Source organism: Notolepis coatsorum, assembly GCF_963971535.1.
Source record: "Notolepis coatsorum genome assembly, chromosome: 2".
NCBI classification, from domain to species: domain Eukaryota; kingdom Metazoa; phylum Chordata; class Actinopteri; order Aulopiformes; family Paralepididae; genus Notolepis; species Notolepis coatsorum.
Window position 1 is genome coordinate 105,282,261 of NC_140166.1, and position 20,000 is coordinate 105,302,260.

The window sequence follows — 20,000 nt, forward strand, 5'->3', positions numbered from 1 at the left end:
AGCGATTCGACTCACGCTCACGGAAATTAATCGGCTCTTATGAACGAGTCGCTCATGACTGACCCATCACTAGCGTCTGACTATTTCGCGCGTGCAGCATTGGAGGTTATGCCAGCCAAGATGAAGAGGACATCGTTCGGCAGATGGACTGAAGATGAAAGTTGTTGTATGTTAGACAGTTCAGTCAGGCTAGCCATCCCGGCTAAAGACAGGGACAGCTAGTTAGCTTTAGCTACGTTATAATATTGAGTGCTAACGTGTGGTTCAGTCGGGATATAGCCATGATGATGTCGGCTAGTAGCTAGCTTAGCTAAAGGCTAACTAGCGTTAGCTAACCTAGAGACAGCGCGTGCAGCATTGTTATGCCAAGATGAAGAGGATGGTCGTTCGGCAGATGAACTTCGTCAACTCCACGCGGTTGTCTCCATCTTCTTGGACGTTTGGTGAGTTTTTAATGCACTCTATTCTATTCCCGCCGTGGATATCTCTCTCTCTCTCTCTCTCTCTCTCTCTCTCTCTCTCTCTCTCTCTCTCTCTCGGGAGCCAAACGGGCCGACTAGCTGTTGTAGTACTAGTAGCTAACGGTGTGTGGCCTGGACTTGTTGCCGGCACCACTATGGTAAACACCACTCTGTAGTGGGACGTGTATTGCCTTCTTTTTCCCTTCTCTTTTCGTATGAGAAGAGGGGGGGGGGGGGGGGGGGGGCGTGAACCGACTCATTGCCAGACGTGAGCGATTCGACTCACGCTCACGGAAATGAATCGGCTCTTATGAACGAGTCGCTCATGACTGACCCATCACTAGCGTCTGACTATTTCGCGCGTGCAGCATTGGAGGTTATGCCAGCCAAGATGAAGAGGACATCGTTCGGCAGATGGACTGAAGATGAAAGTTGTTGCATGTTAGACAGTTCAGTCAGGCTAGCCATCCCGGCTAAAGACAGGGACAGCTAGTTAGCTTTAGCTACGTTATAATATTGAGTGCTAACGTGTGGTTCAGTCGGGATATAGCCATGATGATGTCGGCTAGTAGCTAGCTTAGCTAAAGGCTAACTAGCGTTAGCTAACCTAGAGACAGCGCGTGCAGCATTGTTATGCCAAGATGAAGAGGATGGTCGTTCGGCAGATGAACTTCGTCAACTCCACGCGGTTGTCTCCATCCTCTTGGACGTTTGGTGAGTTTTTAATGCACTCTATTCTATTCCCGCCGTGGATATCTCTCTCTCTCTCTCTCTCTCTCTCTCTCTCTCTCTCTCTCTCGGGAGCCAAACGGGCCGACTAGCTGTTGTAGTACTAGTAGCTAACGGTGTGTGGCCTGGACTTGTTGCCGGCACCACTATGGTAAACACCACTCTGTAGTGGGACGTGTATTGCCTTCTTTTTCCCTTCTCTTTTCGTATGAGAAGAGGAAAACACAGCGGCTGTCTGAAGTGTTGGCCTGTATTGCTTTTCTCACGCTGTACAGTTTTTCAGTGGTAGCCGCATAGCTTGCTTCTGCGTTAGCTAATGGTTAGCGATAGCCGGGTTGAGCTAACTGTTAGCCAGTTAGCTGTTTAGCTACAACGTTAGCTGCCGGCTGCGCTCGGCTGGGAACGTTAGTTTGATGCTATCAGTTAGCCTAGAGTTAGCTGTTAGCTTGTGCTACGACCATTGACATTAGCTGTGAGAATAGCAGGGGGCCCTGGCACTCTGACTACGACATCATCTTTGACAGAAGATGTAGTCGGGCCTGCACCATGACAAGGCTCCGGCCATAGCTTCTTTTTGTCCCGCCAGCGAGAGGCCTTTGGTCAACGTGGAGACCTGTGTTGCGGCCTTTCGCCCTGCGTTCCTTGGTGCAGGTAAGATGTCCATTGGACATTACCCCACTCTTCCTTCCTTCCCCTCCCGAATGTTTTGTTAATAACGATGTTTTTTTCCAGGCAAAACATATGTTACTTCACAACATTTGGAGATACGACATGTGCTGTGTGTGAATTGTCTTGGTCGTTTGTGTAGCTTGGGTAGCGTTGGCCAAAGCTGTGTGTGGCCTGGTGTCAGTACCTGGCTACTCTATTTGCAGTTAGCCTATTTAGCTGATGTCGGCCCTTGGCTCCTTGCTACTTTGTTTTCTCTGGTATAGACCCTCTTCTCTTTGGATTTAAGTGTTGATCTTTGTCCTTTTGGATCTATGTATATTCATGTTGCCTTTGTGAAGTTATCTTTTCCTTCTGTTTTGTTCTTCCATTAAAAGTTGAATATCCTTTAGGGGCTCATCTTTGCTTATCTCTCTCTCATACATGCTCTCTCTCTAACACACACACACACACGACACACAGACATGCTCTCTCTCTCTAACACACACACACACATGCTCTCTCTCTCTCTCTCTCTCTCTCTCTTTCTAACACACACAGTCTGCCTATGGCGGCCTTTCTCGATGGCTAGGCTGTGCTCGCTGAGTCTGTACCTAGTCAAGGATCTTCAGTCACAGTGCTCAGGTATTCTGCCACTGTGTACTCTCTGTTTAGGGCCAAATAGCATTTCAATTTCTTTCCAATGTCTCTCTCGCTCTCTCTCTCTCTCTCTCTCTCTCTCTCTCTCTCTCTCTCTCTCTCTCTCTCTCTGTACACTGTATATTGACTGTAGAACGGGAGCTCTCTCTCGCTCTCTCTCTTGCTATATGTTGACTGTATCATGCCCAGCCTCGGGCAGCGCTATTATTTAAGAATATGTTGACTGTATGAAAAAAAAAAAAAATAATAATAATTATATATATATATATATATATATATATTTTTTTTTTTTTTTACCTTTTGGGGGGGGGGGGGGGGGGGGGTCGCGTTTAAATCTCGCACAGGGCCTCGTATTTCTCCCAGGCGGCCCTGTGTGTGTGTGTGTGTGTGTGTGTGTGTGTGTGTGTGTGTGTGTGTGTGTGTGTGTGTGTGTGTGTGTGTGTGTGTGTGTACATATGTGTGTATCATTGCCCAAATTTAGAGCTGTAATTCCATTGCTGTGATAATAACCCTAGCAGTTCCGAGCTGCGTCATTCACTTGAGTGCATAGTAGTATAGACACATTAGCATAGTGGGTAGTAGTATAGGCATGGATTCATATAGCACTTTTATCCAAATCGCTTTACAACTTATACCTCACATTCGCCCATTCACTCACTAGAGCTGTCCCCAAAGCCTTTTTTTGGGATTCGAACTTCGCCAGGGTTTTTCGAACAGACGTTCGAACCATCGTTTTTAATCATGCAGTCTTGACTTTAGGCACATTTACGCTGTGGTTATTAACTCATTCAGCGCCAGCTATTAGACGGAGCCTGTCACCTTGTTTGTAGAGCTATAACTATATTCTATATTATAGCTATGGATACTATACTATGGCCCATTTCACATCACCTATCTATCGTTCAACATGTGAAAAAGAATGAATTTTTCCATCCATACGTTCCTGTGTGTTATGTGTTTTGTGCCCTGATCAGGCGCTCCTAGTGTGATGTGTCGTGTCTAGTTGTAGTTCCCTGTCGTGGTTTTGTAGTCCTTATCGTTTCCTCCTCCAGCTGTACCCATTTGTAATTAACCCAGGTGTGTCTTGTCTCGTCATTCCCTCATGTATAAGTATTCTGTCTTTTCCCTTTGTCTGATGCTGATCCTGTCTGTGTAGTATGTGTCCTTGTCTGTCGTTACTTTAGTTTATTCTTCATTTCATCCATGGTAATTATTTTATTAAATATTTCTTATAACGTACTTTGACTGCCATCTCCTTGTTGTGTTGCATTGACTCGACAGCGAGCTTAAAGAAGGTCAATGACAACGTAACATGGGGGCTCGGGCCAAACTGGTTTGAGCAAACGAATTGGTAGTGGCCGCTAGGCTTGATCCACACTGTGAGTATGGTTGGCAGTGTCGTGTGTGTGGCCCATGTTTTGGACCCCCTTGGCAAATGATTCTCCAACAAGGAGCGTTCTCAACCAGCTAGGGCAGTTGGACAATTTTTTATGGTGCCTTCCGTCGCCTGGGGACACACCATATGCGGTCGGGATTTTAGAAAAATCCTGTCAGGCTCCTCCTAGGCCGGCGTGTGTCTAGCTTTTAGTTACATAGGGGGCATTATAGTGAGGGATGAGAACGTTTGGGGATGGGCTTAGGTTTTCTTTTGACACACGACAGCGAATACTTTTAGGTGTGGAGGCGTTAGGCGGTCATCCAGTGCTCTTCTATATTTTGTATGTATAGTGACAGTGTTTTGTGGTTGGTGGTTGGGACTGCCCTAAGCACTGCAGTAGTGGAGCGGTGGCCAAAGTAGGTAGGACCAGACTATACAGACATATAGGGTGAAGCCGTTTTTAGTTTTTCGTTTTGTTGTTTCTCTCTTTTGTACAGATTGATTGGGCATATTCAGTGGTAGGGGTGGATCCGTTTTTTTGTTCTCCTGGGGTTTTGTTTTTTCGTTCTCCCCCCCTGTTTATTCCTGAGTGGCGCAAAGATGCCGGTAAAAGTAGGAGACTTTGTGGATAGGCCAACAGTGGGCTTGTTGGGCGTATGCACGAAAGAGGAGTTGACGGGGATAGCGGAACACTATGGGGTTAAGCTTGCCCCGGGCATGAGGAAGGAGCAGCAGCGGTTAGCACTTGTGGAGGCTCTGACCGCCCAGGAAGTGCTGCAGGGCTCTGTTGGCGAGGAGGAGTTAGACCCAGTCTCTGATGGCTCACTAGTGCTGCGGAAATTAGAACTAGAGTATAAGTTCTAACAGTTAAAACATGCGAGACATGAGGCGGAACAGACTCGCGCGCATGAGTTGGAGCATGTCGACCGTGACCAAGCCGAGGCGGAACGCACTCGCACGCACAAGCTCGAACTCAAGAGGCTTGGGATTGAGGCACGAGCAGCACATCCTGAGGAACCTAGGTTCGATGTGACTAAGTACCTACGTCTAGTACCATAGTTTCTAGAAAAGGGTGTGGATAAATATTTTCCATGTTCGAGAATGTAGCCACGACACTGAGGTGGCTGATCGAACACTGGACGTTGCTGCTCTAGAGCGTCCTTACAGGTAAATCACAACATGTGTATGCGTCGCTATGCCCAAATACCCAGGACTACGCTATGGTCAAGGCTGCAATTCTCAGGGCATATGAGCTGGTACCTGAGGCATACAGGCAGCGGTTCCGTGCTCGGGGGAAAAACAGCTTGCAGACCTATGTGGAGTTTGCATACGAAAAATAATTATTGTTTGATCGGTGGTGCGCGTCGGAGAAAGTGGACACCCTGGCTAAAATGCGGGAGCTCATTCTTTTGGAGGAATTTAAGTCGTATTGTTTGCTCGAGAATGTGGCGATGTACATCAATGAACGGAAGGTTGCCGAGTGCTCGGTGGCTGCAGGCCTTGCGGATGAGTTTGTTTTAACACACAGGGTGCTGTTTGTCAAGCCTGACTGCCCTATTGGGGAGGACAGACCGGGGTGGAGCTCCGGTGGCAAACCGGTAGCCTCTGGCAGTAGCGAGCAGTTAAAACATGCGGACGCAGGTGGAGTTAGTGAGCGAGTAATGGGGGGGGGGGGGGGGGCACTCGCGTGTGTTTTCACTGTGGGAAGAAAGGGCACATCAATGACAATTGTTATGCTCTCCTTCACAGGGTTAACAGTCCTACCACGCAGATGCCACGCAGATGAAACGAGGCTGGACATTCCTCACGAAATGTGGATCTCTGTCAGAGCTGTCTTGTTGCCTATTGTATATTTTTTCTTGTGTATGGGCTTATGTATGCTTTGCTTCTTCGTTGGTAATGATTTTGTTCTGTCTTCCAGGGGTCGGGAGTGATGAGGGATGATCTGGGATTTTGGATTAGGGCTGCCCATTTCTCGACCGCTGTTTTTCCCTTGTTGATATTTGTGTACTTGACTTATTGTGGGCTGTACTGTCACACGGAACGTGTTGGGGGGGTGTTGTGAGCTGTGTGCGCCTCCAGCGTGTGGGGGTGGGGGGGGGACTGCCCATGGGCATGATAGTCCGATAGCGACATGGTCTGGTATAGGTATATAACTCAGTATATACGGGTGGGGTTTGAAATTGTGTGAGCGTGGGGTTATGGCCGTCCATATAGATGCTGTTAGTACAATTCGTTTTTATTGTGCTGATGGTGTTATTATTAGTAGTATTATTGTTCCTTGACTCCTTCTTTTGTTTATGTTCATTCCCCCATTTTCGCCTTGGGGTTATGACATAAAGTCGGGTGTGGGGGTGTTATGTGTTTTGTGCCCTGATCAGGCGCTCCTAGTGTGATGTGTCGTGTCTAGTTGTAGTTCCCTGTCATGGTTTTGTAGTCCTTATCGTTTCCCCCTCCAGCTGTACCCATTTGTAATTAACCCAGGTGTGTCTTGTCTCGTCATTCCCTCATGTATAAGTATTCTGTCTTTTCCCTTTGTCTGATGCTGATCCTGTCTGTGTAGTATGTGTCCTTGTCTGTCGTTACTTTAGTTTATTCTTCATTTCATCCATGGTAATTATTTTATTAAATATTTCTTATAAAGTACTTTGACTGCCGTCTCCTTGTTGTGCATTGACTCGACAGCGAGCTTAAAGAAGGTAAATGACAACGTAACACCGTGTACAGGAGGAAGAAGACCGACATACAGCCCCTGTATATAGACGGGGGATGTGTGGAGAGAGTCTCAGTCATCAAGTTCCTGGGTGTCCACCTGGAGGATGACCTGACCTGGAGAATCAACACCACGGCGATAGTGAAAAAGGCACAGCAGAGACTCTACTTCCTGAGAGTATTGAGAAACTACCACCTCAGACAAGACCTGCTTGTGTCTTTTTACCGCTGCTCCGTGGAAAGCATCCTCACCTACTGCATAAATGTGTGGTTCCTCAGCTGCACAGCCGCAGAGAGGAGGGCGCTCGAGAGGGTCGTCAACTCGGCCCAGAAGATCATCGGCTGCCCCCTCCCCTCACTGGAGGGACTATACAACTTCTGCTGCCTCAAAAAAGCAGTAAAAATACTGAAGGACCCACACCACCCAGGCAACAAGCACCTCGTGCGGCTGTTTTTTATTTTTTTACTAGCACCTAGGGTTGCATTTTTTTATTTCGTTGTAACAACTGTAACAATGACAATAAAGATCTATTCTATTCTATTCTATATTCTATTCTATTCTATTCTATTCTGTTATACCGTGGTGTAAAGGGGGGGGGGGGGGGGGGGTCGTTTCTGATAATTTGATTGCCAGTAACGACATTCGTATTGAACACTAAAAACGCTTATCAGCCCGATCGGTATAAAAGCATTGCACGATCAAGCTAAAATTGACGTCAGATAGTCCTTACCTGTGGTCGGGAGTATTCCAAAAATAATATTCCAATTGTTTGATCGCCATCTGGTACATCCAATGTCCATTTGGTCCACAACATATGGATCGGGATATTTGACGTGCTTCAATGGAACCGGGAGAACCGCTCTACTCGCCCGACAAGGAAAAGTGAGACCGGAGACATTTGGCCAAGATACAAAGGGTGCTCGATACCGCCGTCTAGCTGGATGCGGCCGGTATTGCACTTTGGCGATCTCAGACTCATTCCCTATGGCGATGACACTGTGCCATTGGGCTTCCCTTCTCTCCTTTCCTCCTGTATTCTCCTCTCATCCTGTCGCACATCATCTATTTTCATCCTCTCTTCTCATCCTCTCTCTTCTATCCTCCTCCCCTCTCCTCTCATGTCTATTCTCCTCTCAACCTGTCACACACCCCCTCTTCTTCTCTCCTCCTGTCTCACATCCCCTCTTCTTCTCTCCTCCTGTCTCACATCTTTTATTCTCTTATCCTCCTGTCTCACATCCTCTCTTCGTCTCTCCTCCTGTCTCACATCATCTCTCCTCCTGTCTCACATCCTTTATTATCTTCTCCTCCTGTCTCACATCCTCTCTTCTTCTCTCCTCATGTCTCACATCCTCTCTCCTCTTGTCTCACATCACCTATTCTCTTCTCCTCCTGTCTCACATCATATATTCTTATCTCCTCCTCTCTCAGTCTCACATCATCTCTTCTCCTCTCATCCTGTCTCACATCCTCTCTCCGCCTGTCTCACTTCCTATATTCTTCTCTCCTCCTGTCTCACATTATCTCTTCTCCTCTCATCCTGTCTCACATCCTCTCTCTTCTCTCAACCTGTGTCACATCATTTCTTCTCTTCTCATCCTGTCTCACACCCTCTCTGCTTATATCATCCTGTCTCACATCCTCTCTTCTTCTCTCATCATGTGTCACATAATTTTTTCTCTTCTCATCCTGTCTCACATCATCTCTTCTCCTCTCCTCCTGTCTCACATCATCTCTTCTCCTCTCCTCCTGTCTCACATCCTCTCTTCTCTTCTCATCCTGTCTCACATCCTCTCTTCTCATCCTGTCTCACATCATATCTTCTCCTCTCCACCTGTCTCACACCCTCTCTTCTCTTTCTGTCTCACATCCTCTCTTCTCTGCTCCTCCTGTCTCACATCCTCTCTTCTCTGCTCATCCTGTCTCACATCCTCTATTCTCCTCTCTTGCCTCAAGGATCTATGAGTAGTTGCATCATTATTGTATGCTCTTTGGAACTCTGAGACACTATTTAAAGGGGAACTATCTTATAAATGGCTTTTTTGAGTGTTTAGCATTGTTTCCTAGCTATGTGAACTTATATTAATATGATCTATGTCTCAAAATTCTCATATTGGCGCATTCTTCCAATTCTCCTCTCACAATATTCACCCTCACTGAACTGAGTCATTTGAAAATGTGATGATTTGTGATGTCAGAAAGACACTGCTGCATGTTAATGTTGAGGTACAAGATGAGCTGCACACAGTTCTGCTGCCCAGGCTCAAAACGGCTCGAGATCTTGAGGTAGAAAAATGCTGTTTTTGAGGACTTGATTAGAAATACAAAACAATGAATAAAAAAATATATATATTACAGAGGTGTTCCATAGACTCACAGGAATTGTGTAAAAGTGCCCAAATAGTGAAAGAAATAGTCAAATAGTTCCCCTTTAACACTTTGGTTGCCTTGGGTTAAATTAATGATATACCATAGATTGCCAGCGCTATTTGTCTATGGAGAAAGTCCCCTTCTTTGCAGGGCTATAACTTTTTTAATTCTATTGCTACATTGCCATTATTAGGGCCCATTCAAAGTCCTATATGTATTGTTCATTGTGTAGCAACGTTAAACTTTTTCATTCACATATTCATAGTAAAGTATGGTCTAATGTATAAGTATGTTTTCATCTCTTTCTGCAGCTTTCTCCAGAACGTGATATATAGCCCCAAATGCATTATATTGATGATGAAATACAGTTTGATGGCAATCAGCGCGATATAAAAAATTCCAACTAGACGTACTTCTAGAAGTTACTACACGTCATCTGATGTTGACCGGATGGGCGAGGGGGCGTTTATAATTCCGTGGGCAGCGTTATACCAATCATCTAATGTGGGTCAAATGTTGATAATAGCAGTTAGTATCTAAGACGGTAACGTTACACGCTAAAACTCACCCCAGTCTCCGCGCGCCGTTGGGCGATCATCGTTGAGTAGAAATTTTATCATTATGGGATATATTTTTACCCGGTCCATCTCCAGCTTGTATAATGGTATATACGTCCAAATCATGTTGTTTATCGAGTTATTGCCAATCGATCACCGTGTAGCGTGACGAGCCAGAGTCCCATGAACCATAGCGAGCGCCCGGAAGTACTACGGTCGTCATGACAACCTCTATTCAATATCCTGTGTGGCGATTGCGCCGATCGGCCACCAGATGGCGCTCCTGAACCGCCAGAGAGCTCAGTGGGTCCTGCTGGTGGATCTCAGGCCAGCGGAGGGGGAATATGAATCCGATCGCAGATTTTTGAAATATTGATATAAGGACGCTGTACAGCGTCCCCCGGCAACTTTAGCATGGCCAGCAAAGACGTGAAAAGACGTGTCCCGGCAGTCAAAGTGTTAAGAACAAGGTTGCTATGCTACTAACTGTTACACAGATGCAGACCAGAGTAAGACATTTGTCTTGTTTACATCAGGGTCCCCCATTTTCAATTCATAGTGAATTGAATATGGCCTGTAGCAGTTGGGGTCAGAGCCTCCTTTGAAAAGGGGGACGATCATGGCTGATTTCCAGTCAGAAGAGAAAACAGACAGACAAATGGAAAAGTTAAAGGGGAACTATCTTATAAATGGCCTTTTTGAGTGTTTAGCATTGTTTCCTAGCTATGTGAACTTATATTAATATGATCTATGTCTCAAAATTCTCATATTGGCACATTCTTCCAATTCTCCTCTCACAATATTCACCCTCACTGAACTGAGTCATTTGAAAATGTGATGATTTGTGATGTCAGAAAGACACCGCTGCATGTTAATGTTGAGATAGAAGATGAGCTGCACACAGTGGCTGGACCTGGACCTGGAGCCCAGGCTCAAAACGGCTTGAGATCTTGAGGTAGAAAAATGCTGTTTTTGAGGACTTGATTAGAAATACAAAACAATGAATAAAAAAAATATATATATTACAGAGGTGTTCCATAGACTCACAGGAATTGTGTAAAAGTGCCCAAATAGTGAAAGAAATAGTAAAATAGTTCCCCTTTAAACAAGTATGTAATGGGGGCAGCCATAATGTGACCAGCTACTTTTAAACAACATGGGGTCAAACCTGTCAGAGCCGGCAGATTTATTTGCATCCAGCTTGATGAGTTCTTCCAAAACTTCTGAGGCAGAAACGGATTGAAGGGAAGATCACCTGATGGAAGAGGGGTGTGTGATGGAGCAGTAAGATCACCTGATGGAAGAGGGGTGTGTGATGGAGCAGTAAGATCACCTGATGGAAGAGGGGTGTGTGATGGAGCAAATATTGAAGATCACCTGATGGAAGAGGGGTGTGTGATGGAGCAGTAAGATCACCTGATGGAAGAGGGGTGTGTGATGGAGCAGTAAGATCACCTGATGGAAGAGGGGTGTGTGATGGAGCAAATATTGAAGATCACCTGATGGAAGAGGGGTGTGTGATGGAGCAGTAAGATCACCTGATGGAAGAGGGGTGTGTGATGGAGCAGTAAGATCACCTGATGTAAGAGGGGTGTGTGATGGAGCAGTAAGATCACCTGATGGAGGAGGGGTGTGTGATGGAGCAATGTTGGGGACCGGAGCAGTAAATACTTGTGATGAATCCACTAAATGTTGGTTGAAGAATGAGACCATACATGATTTATCAGTGACGATCAGTCACGGGTAGGTGAGGGGTAGGTGAGGGGTAGGTGAGGGGAAGGTGAGGGGAAGTGAGTTTATTTTCCATATACTTTACTGTTTTCCAGAACTTCTTGGGGTCAGCACCACAGGATGATAATTCCTCCTTGAAATTGTTTAATTTAGCTGACATAATTGCCTGTGTGGTTTTATTTCTGCATTGCCAGAAGGCAAGCCAGTCAACAGGAGACTGAAAGGACCTGGCTCTCTGCCATAAGGCATTTTTATGACGGATCAAGTCAGCCAGGTCACGGGAGAACCAGGGGCTATAGCGATTTTTGGTCCGGAAACTTTTCAGTGGGGCATGTTTGTCAATAATAATAATAATAATAATAATAATAATAATAATAATAATAATAATAATAATAATAATAATAATAATAATAATAATAATAATAATAATAATAATAATAATAATAATAATAATAATAATAATAATAATAATAATAATAATAATAATAATAATAATAATAATAATAATAATAATAATAATAATAATAATAATAATAATAATAATAATAATAATAATAATAATAATAATAATAATAATAATAATAATAATAATAATAATAATAATAATAATAGTTCAAATAAGACCAGGCATCATCCATAGAGGGGATGAGGTTAATTCTCTCCCAATTCACGGCTGCCACATCATGTAGAAAGGCCTGGATAACAAACGTCTTCAGAGAGCGTTTATTCACAGTCATAGGTGGGCGTATTACTGAGAGGCCAGAGTGAATGCATGCAATGGCGCAGTGATCACTCAGGTCTTGACTAAAGACTCCAGATTGATAATTAGATGGAGTTAGAATTAGTTAGAATAAGGTCGATTAGTGTGGCAGCTATGGGAGATTTCAGCTTAAAATTCTGGTAGGTTCAGTTATAATTTTAAACAGGTTTAACCCCTTAAGCCCAACAGGCCCTGTACCGGGCCAAGTCAGTGTATATTTGTATATATGTAACGGATGGTACCGCGAAGCGCAGTCACGATGGACTTCCGATGTTGTGAAGTGACTGGGGCGAGTAGCGGAGCTATGGGTTAAACTCACTCTCATCCTCAAAAGACACATAGACACGTTACAAAGCAGTGAGGTCACTTCTTGGTATAGCGGTCTGTGCTGCTGCCCGCGGTGTGGGAGACCACAGGTTCGAAACTCCCTCGGGCATCGAAGTTTAAGGTGACGATGTCACAACCGTTACATTGGTGCCGAATGACCCGGAAGCCTTGGGTGGAGTGGAGTGAGTTTAAGGAGGGTGAGTGTAACAGATGGTACCGTGAAGCACAGTCACGATGGACTTCTGATGTTGTGAAGTGACTGGGGCGAGTAGCCGTGCTATGTGTTAAACTCACTCTCACCCTTAAAAGACACATAGACACGTTACAAAGCAGTGAGTTCACCTCTTGGTATAGCGGTCTGTGTTGTTGCCCGCAGTGCGGGAGACCACGGGTTCAAAACTCCGTCGGGGCATCGAAGTTTAAGGTGACGATGTCACAACCGTTACATATACAGTGTATATGTGACTCGGCGTCATCAAACCCGACTTAGTCCGGCGAGATACAAGCGTCAGAAAATGCGAAAACGTCTTGCACTTCAGAAAATCTAAAAAAATCGAAATATTGCTTTTTGACTGCTTTGAAATGTCGTTGCTCTGTTCCCTTATTTGCAAACATTAATACAACTTGTAAATGAGTTAATTATTGTTAGATTGTCCGACAGTATTGTGTCTCAATATCAAATCAAATCAAATCAAATTTATTTATAAGGCCCGACAACACACGTTAATGTCCCCATGGGCCGTACAGGTCTTCTTTAAACAAGTCAAGAAGAAAACATAACAATAAGTCAAGAACAGAACAAGAACACCATAAGGTCCAAACATTTTTAGATGAATGCAAAAAATTTTAATAAAAAATTAAAGAATGTAAGCACTCCCAGACATACCCCACGCAAAGGTAAGGAAAAACTCACTAACACCTAACAATAGGGAAAAAAGCTCCACAGGCAGTGTGGAGGAGAGAAACCTTAGAAGGGCCATTCAAGGGGGGATCTCCCTTCTTAGATGTTGGTGATAGTAGTGTTGCAGACGGCCAGTTGGTAAGCATGCACTCATGTGTGTAGTGAAACACAGATGAGTGCATGCAATAGCAACTGAACATTTTGAAAGATTAAAGATAAAGCAAATAGCAATAGCAACTGAACATTTTGAAAGATAGAGCTGATAGCGGATCTATTTGAGGCACAGGGGCGGCGCAAAGAGGGTCACGTACTCCCCGTCTTAGTCACGGGACATTCAACACTCCGGTCATTGCTCAGGGACAGCCGGAGACCGGGAGATAGGGGGCGGCGCAGAGAGGGTTGCGAACTCCCCGACATCATCGCGGGACGTCCGGCACTCCGGTCACCACTACGAGACCTCCGGAGACAGGGGGGCACGCAGAGGGAAAGACTAGAGGCGAGGGCTTTACGCTGGGTGGTCTGTCTGTGCGTGCTTCATGCATTAATCACAGGTACTTAACGAGGTGTTAAAAACACACACAAGCACACAAGCACTCCTTTCTTAGCAGAGAGAACGAAAATATAATACACTTATCTTAACGTTATAAGTTACAGCAACTTAACTTGTGACAAACGCAGTGTCTATATTAAAAAGACCTTCATCATAAAACGCGAGTCAGGACTCGGGTGTATTGTCATTAAACAACATTAAAACACATTTAGAATGTCACGAATTTTATGAGTGAACGAATTTTGTTCGAGTGGATTTATTGCAACTTAATGCTGTCCTTATTTTAATGTTGCGCTTTGTTATTGCGTGGCTTGAATCCGCAGCAGTAAGCCAGATAAACAAATTTATTAACACGCCTTTCAAGATGGCTATTGGTCAGGACAGGCCGCTGTCCTCATTCAGAGCGAGAGGCGGGGAGGGTAGCAGGCTACCATAGCGCAGGGCGCAGGCTCATGATGACAGCAACGCTACGTTAGTGACTTGGTTGAAACGTGATTCCGGAGTGATACCAAGTAAAGTGGAAGGAAAATATATCCAGTGCGTATGACAGGCATCCTCGAAATTCTCCGCTGTCTCCTCTGCAAGCAGTGCTCTGTCTGTCTGTGTGTCTCTGGCTACTCTGATCCAATCACATTCAGCGTCCCGTCAGCTTTCCCCCCCCCCACACCCACAGTCTGCGAATCAGAGCAGAGTAGGGCGGGTTTTCAGCGGGTCCCAGTCAGAGCGAGAGTTGACATCTAGAGGTAGTCTAATCTGCAGGTACTGTAGCTAGTAACCTCGTTCCCAGTTTTACAGTATCTCCGTGAGATAAATGTAGCTAGTAGCCTAGTTTCGCCAGCAGGCAGTTAGTCGAAAAATACGGCATGCTCATGCTGAATGGACTGAAAAATATGCGTGCAATCTCCCAGCACCAAACCAGTGCCTAATATGCCAAGAAACGGTAGCTCTTGTGAAGAGTGGCATATTTGAAACGCCACTATGAAACAAAACAGTTATTTTGATGCAGCCTTTCCTCAAAATTCAGTGCTAAGAACCACACAAATAAATGGAATGAAATCATCATATCAAGCTGCAAGCAGAATTATTGTTAAAGCTATATCACAACGAGAAAAAGCAACCAAGTCTTCACTCAGTGGTATGGGTGTTGGCTAAACACAAGAAGACATTCTCTGATGCATAATAAAATAATGTATGACTGAAGTGATGGAGACCATGTTTGAAGGCAAACAAAAGCAAATCCCCCTCAGATAGCACAGCAACCAGAATAACTGAAATACTGGCTGATGATTTGATTAAACAGCTTTGTGATAGAATAAAAAAAAATGCACAGTGCATTTCCATAGCTGTGGATGAGTCCACTGACACCACTGAGAATGCTCAGTTGCTGGTGTTTGTGAGGTTTTAGTGAGTTTGTGAGACGATTGGATCAGTTAACTCTTTCACTACCACACTACAGAAGGTTAACTCTTTCACTACCACACTACAGAAGGTTAACTCTTTCACTACCACACTACAGAAGGTTAACCCTTTCACTTACATACCAACATCCGTCTGGCCACACCCCTATCCGCTTACCTTCATACGCAGGTGTGTGGTCACCTACTCGCCTCCTTCTTCGCTTTCACCACAAGGAAGTGCCTGGTATATACCCCACATAACGAGAAGAAAGTTGAGAGGAAAACAGAAGACGGGAATATACGTTGACATTATATCTTTATTTTCTCTCACTATTTTCGAGAAAATACGGCGATATTGTCTTCGTCACTGGAGTGTCTGGAAGATGATGATCATTCTGACCTCCACCGGCTTTTTCGTATTAGGGGCTCGCGCCGCTGATATACTCCCCAACTGCAGTCCTCCTTGCTGCGGCTGGATGGGTATTGACCCTCCGGTCATACAGCTGGACTGTGGGAGGCACCGGCTGTTGTGAGGAACTGGGTTGCTTCCGTGTTGGGTGAGTACTGTTTTGCTTGCGAGCGCTAGTTGTCTGTTAACGCCATGGGGGTTAGCTGACAATTTTACGAAAGCCGACCCCGGACTGGGGTCCTCTGCTCAGCTTCTTAAGCGGCGGACGGAGGATCTTGGTCTGACGCCCATGATGGTCAACCTAGTGGGCCGCGACCGAGACCTGGTTAAAACCCGGGATTCTCTGGACGAGCGGATGCTTCTCTGTCCCGTGCAGGCCCCATCTTTCACATGAATGTGGAAGTACACCCTAAAGCATGAGGAAAAGTGGGCATGGATCTTCATTATCGGGAGTTCCATGCTCAAGTCGGCTGCAGCCCGGATGGGAATTGTGCCGGCTCCGCTGTATGTCTGGTAAATCACACTTGAAAACTGTGTTTGACATTCTTTTTCTCTTCCCTCTTAGGATGGGGAGGGACTTGGACAACGGCCTGTCTGAAGTGTGGCTTGTTATGTCGTTGTGTACAGTTCAGGTGATAGCTGCTTAGCTGGCGTGCTAGTTTGTGGCCTACTGTGTTAGCCAGTCAGCTGTTAGCTGCGGCGCTAGCTTGTTGTGTTTACTAGGCTAGTAAACGTTAGCTTGTTGCTATCAGTCGGACGGCTGTTAGCTTAATGCTACACTGTTGAAACATTACTGTGACTATAACATGCCTTAAACACTCTGACTACGACGTCATCTTTGACAGAGGAAGTTAGTCGACCCTACACCCGGGTGCCAGTGCCAGCGAGGACTTCGTCAACATGGAGAACGGAGGCTGGGTGGCGTAGCGGACATACCCTCGTCACCAACGCAGGAGATGCTGGGTTCGACTCTGTGTCCCATTAACCAGTGTTGTAGTCCTCTCGGCCTGCGCTCAGGGTGAAGGTAGGAGTCCTGACCGGACTTTAAACACTTCTTCTTTTCTTCCCTTCTAAATGTTTTGTAATAACGATGTTTCCAAAACATGTGTTGCTGCAATACATTTAGGATACGACGCGTGTTGTGTGTGAATTGTCTTGTCACTGGTATAGCTTCTCTCTCCATAGTAAATCGGCGTTGTTTTTTACATGTGTAAAAATGAACTGGTTAGTTGTGATGAGAACATGTGTGTTCATGTAACATTGTAACGTGGGTGAACTCAAAACTAAGAGGGTTAGTTAACCTGTGAAGCTATGCTTAGTGACATGTGATTGAGGAATGAATCTTTTCTCAGCCTCTGATGACAATGAACAGCATGTTCACATATTAACAGGGGTACCTGTTCAACTTGGTCGTATCAAGGGTAAGATAGGAGGGGTGACCCCCCGGTTCCCTGGGGCTTCCCCCCCTTCCTCTCAGACATGTTTGTTTACAATATATTGTGTCACTGTGTTTGTGGGGATACGATGTAACCCTCAGCTTAAGTTGCTGGGGTTGTGCTTCTGCTTGAGAAACAATTTTTTCCTAAAGAAAAGGTTGTTTGGTCACTTATCATGTGTGCTTAGCAAGGTCTGTGGCCATTACATAATCGAGGACGTGTGTCTTCTCTCGTTATGGAAAACAACGTTCCTCTGTAGTAGGAGTGTACTTTTGCCATTTTTTGTTGTGATGAAGGGTTGTGTGTGTCGTTGTGATCTACAACTGGGTAGTTTCCTGGTCCCACGCCCCGGAAAAATTGGGCGTGTGCACTGCGGAAATTCCCCCGCCATAGAGTACGTCACTGAGCGTGTCTCTATTGGTAAGACTTCCGTGAGTTGTTCAGGTTCCATGTTATGGATCTGTTTCAGGGAGTTGTCAGAGCTCCTACTCACGAAGCTCCTCCTCAGGGAGAAGTGCCTTCTGCGAGTTCGGACTCTCCTTCCCAGTGAGGGAGCCTCCTCAGAGTTTCAGAGCCTCCTCCTCAGATTGTCAAGGTGAGTAGAACTTCAAAAAAGGAGTTCTGCTCTATTGTATGTGTATTCGATTCAATTCGATTATTGAGTGTGTATTGGTTCAGTGCCTCCTCAATGTTGCAATGTTTCTTTTCAATCTATACAGCTCGCGTGGGAAGTCTCTCTGGGGATTCCCGTCTCCTCCCTGTGGCGAGGGTGGCGGGACGTAAAAATGAAATCTTTTTTACCATCAGCTGCGTCACGTGGGATTCATGTCAGTCTGTGTTTCTTTCTTTTTTAAATAAAAAAGAGGGAAGAACATGAAGCACGACGGCTCCTTGTCGTTCTCCCAGGCGACTTGGAGGAACAATGTCTGGTGTCTTGTTAGACTATCCATTGATGTGTTTGGGTCTCGACGCGTACATAGTGCTGGCTCGGGGTGTTTCAGATAAGAATCACGCATGAGGCTGGTACGCCTTGGTTGCTCGTTTTTATAGGGCAACTGGGATGGAGGTTTTCTCTTCCGAGCGCCTGTTACTAGGTCTCGACGGATTCTCGTTCATATCTGGGGGATGTTAACGGAATAGATCAAAACATAGGTAGAGGGGTCTCACGCCCTTGGAGTGGGCCACTGAGCTCGGTACGAATGGGACCATCTGGGCGGCTACGTGGCGTAGTGGGCAAGGCGCTCGCCACGAATGACGGAGACGCTGGGCTTGCCTGTTTGAGCCCAGCACTCCACATTGCTTTCAGTTTAGCTGGCCGTCCGTACTAATACACATTGGCCGTATTAGGGGGTGGGAAACTGATGGGTGGGGATCGGGCGTTGTGGACAGCGACTCCTACAGGTCGGTTGGTGCGCCTGCGCAGTAGAATCAGGAAGTGTCGGGGGCAGCGTGAGCCTCCCACGCGTTACTCCTCGCCACTGAGAGATCGAGCTGCGCAGGTGAAAAGATGCGACTGCTGTTACCTCAAGTACCGGAGGGGACTTGTGCTATGTATGACTTAGTCCACATTGCAGCCGGCTTGTGGGAGGCAAGAAACAGCGTTTGTGACAGGGGAGGGTTGAATTGGATGATACAAAATTGGGATGGGAGAAAATATAGAAAAATGGGAGAAAAAGGAAACGAATGGGACCGTCTGGGTGGCGCCCTCTTTTCATGTTTTAGATCGACACGCGTACCTACCCCCTCTCTTGGAGTGGGGATGTCGGTGTGGTTAGGGCACAGGACTGGTTCTGGTCACGCTGGTCCAGGTCAGTTAACCCGTTTTCCACCGGGGACGCAGATCTGCTGTTCTGGTACCCTGAGGGACTTGTGCTTTTTTCAGGGGAAAAAATTCCGGGTCGGCCCGGGTGTCACAGGGTTGGGCGTTATGGAAACCCTTTGTTGGGTACATGTTGTACCTGGCATTATCATGAAGGGGCTGGTTCTCCATTCTTTTCGCTCCTCTCTTACGCATGGCGAAGAGGGGAATGTTGGGGTGGTCTTATGGACCTCCTCTGGCATCCCTGTGTGCTTCCCGGGCCACCAGGCCCGGTTTGAAGTTGTGTTTCGTTGACCCGTAGGCCTGGAATAACCCCTTTTTGAAAACTGAAACACTTGTACTGCGATATAGCCAGTGTATACCCGCAGGTGTGTTTTGGAGTTTTTTCTTGAGGGGTTATAGGAACAACCACCGCATGTGGTACCAAGAGGGTGGTTGATTCCCTGGTGTGTTGGAGCAGAGTCCTGGGTTACCCGGTTGAGTGTGCCCCTGCACGTTCATGACGTCTGCCAATCGTGTCAGCCTTCTCTGCCTCGACCCCTCTGGGTGGGTTTTTTTTGGTGGAGGCTTTGTCATGGTGCGCAACAATGCCAGCATACGCCCCTTCCGCCAGGGTGCTGTTTCAGTTGACCCCTTTGGCGCCTGTCTCGTCCGCAGTGCTCCAGGCTCGGGTCTAAAGCCTGCTGCCTGGTTTAAGGGATCGACCCCTCTGGGGTCGTCTCCCCGGTGCGCTGCCTGCTTCCGCTATAGTTAGCCTTTTGAGTGCTTCAAGTTACGGCCATGCTGACTGCCTGTGTTGCAGGGTCAGTGTGCCAGGCGGCGTACTAGTGGGGGGAAGGGCCAGCTCTTCCGAATATGCTGGCGATGTGGGGGGCGGTGTCACTAAGTGACCGCCTGGTGAGGTCTTGATGCTTGGCGTCATTGACCTCTCCGGGCCCCCTTTTTCCGGGGGATCCAGTCCCTTCAGTGGGTCTGGGTCTTCCTTCGCGCTCTGCTGCTACGGCCTTGCCACGGGGGTTGAGTTTGCTCTTGACCCCGTGATTTTGGGGGCAGTAATGAGGTTTGTTCCTTCCGTTCGTTCCCTGGTGGCATGCGGGTTGTGCGTGTGCGTAGTCGTGGGGTCAAGCCACGGTTTGCTCACCCTGTGCGTTGAGTTG

At 46.4% G+C, this 20,000-nt stretch overlaps 1 protein-coding gene across 1 annotated transcript in view; it reads right to left on the minus strand.

The window, feature by feature from the left end:
* The window catches only part of ush2a (Usher syndrome 2A (autosomal recessive, mild)), a gene marked incomplete at both ends in the record, with an annotated part of 469,579 nt that overhangs the window by 352,422 nt on the left and 97,157 nt on the right, over positions 1-20,000 (minus strand).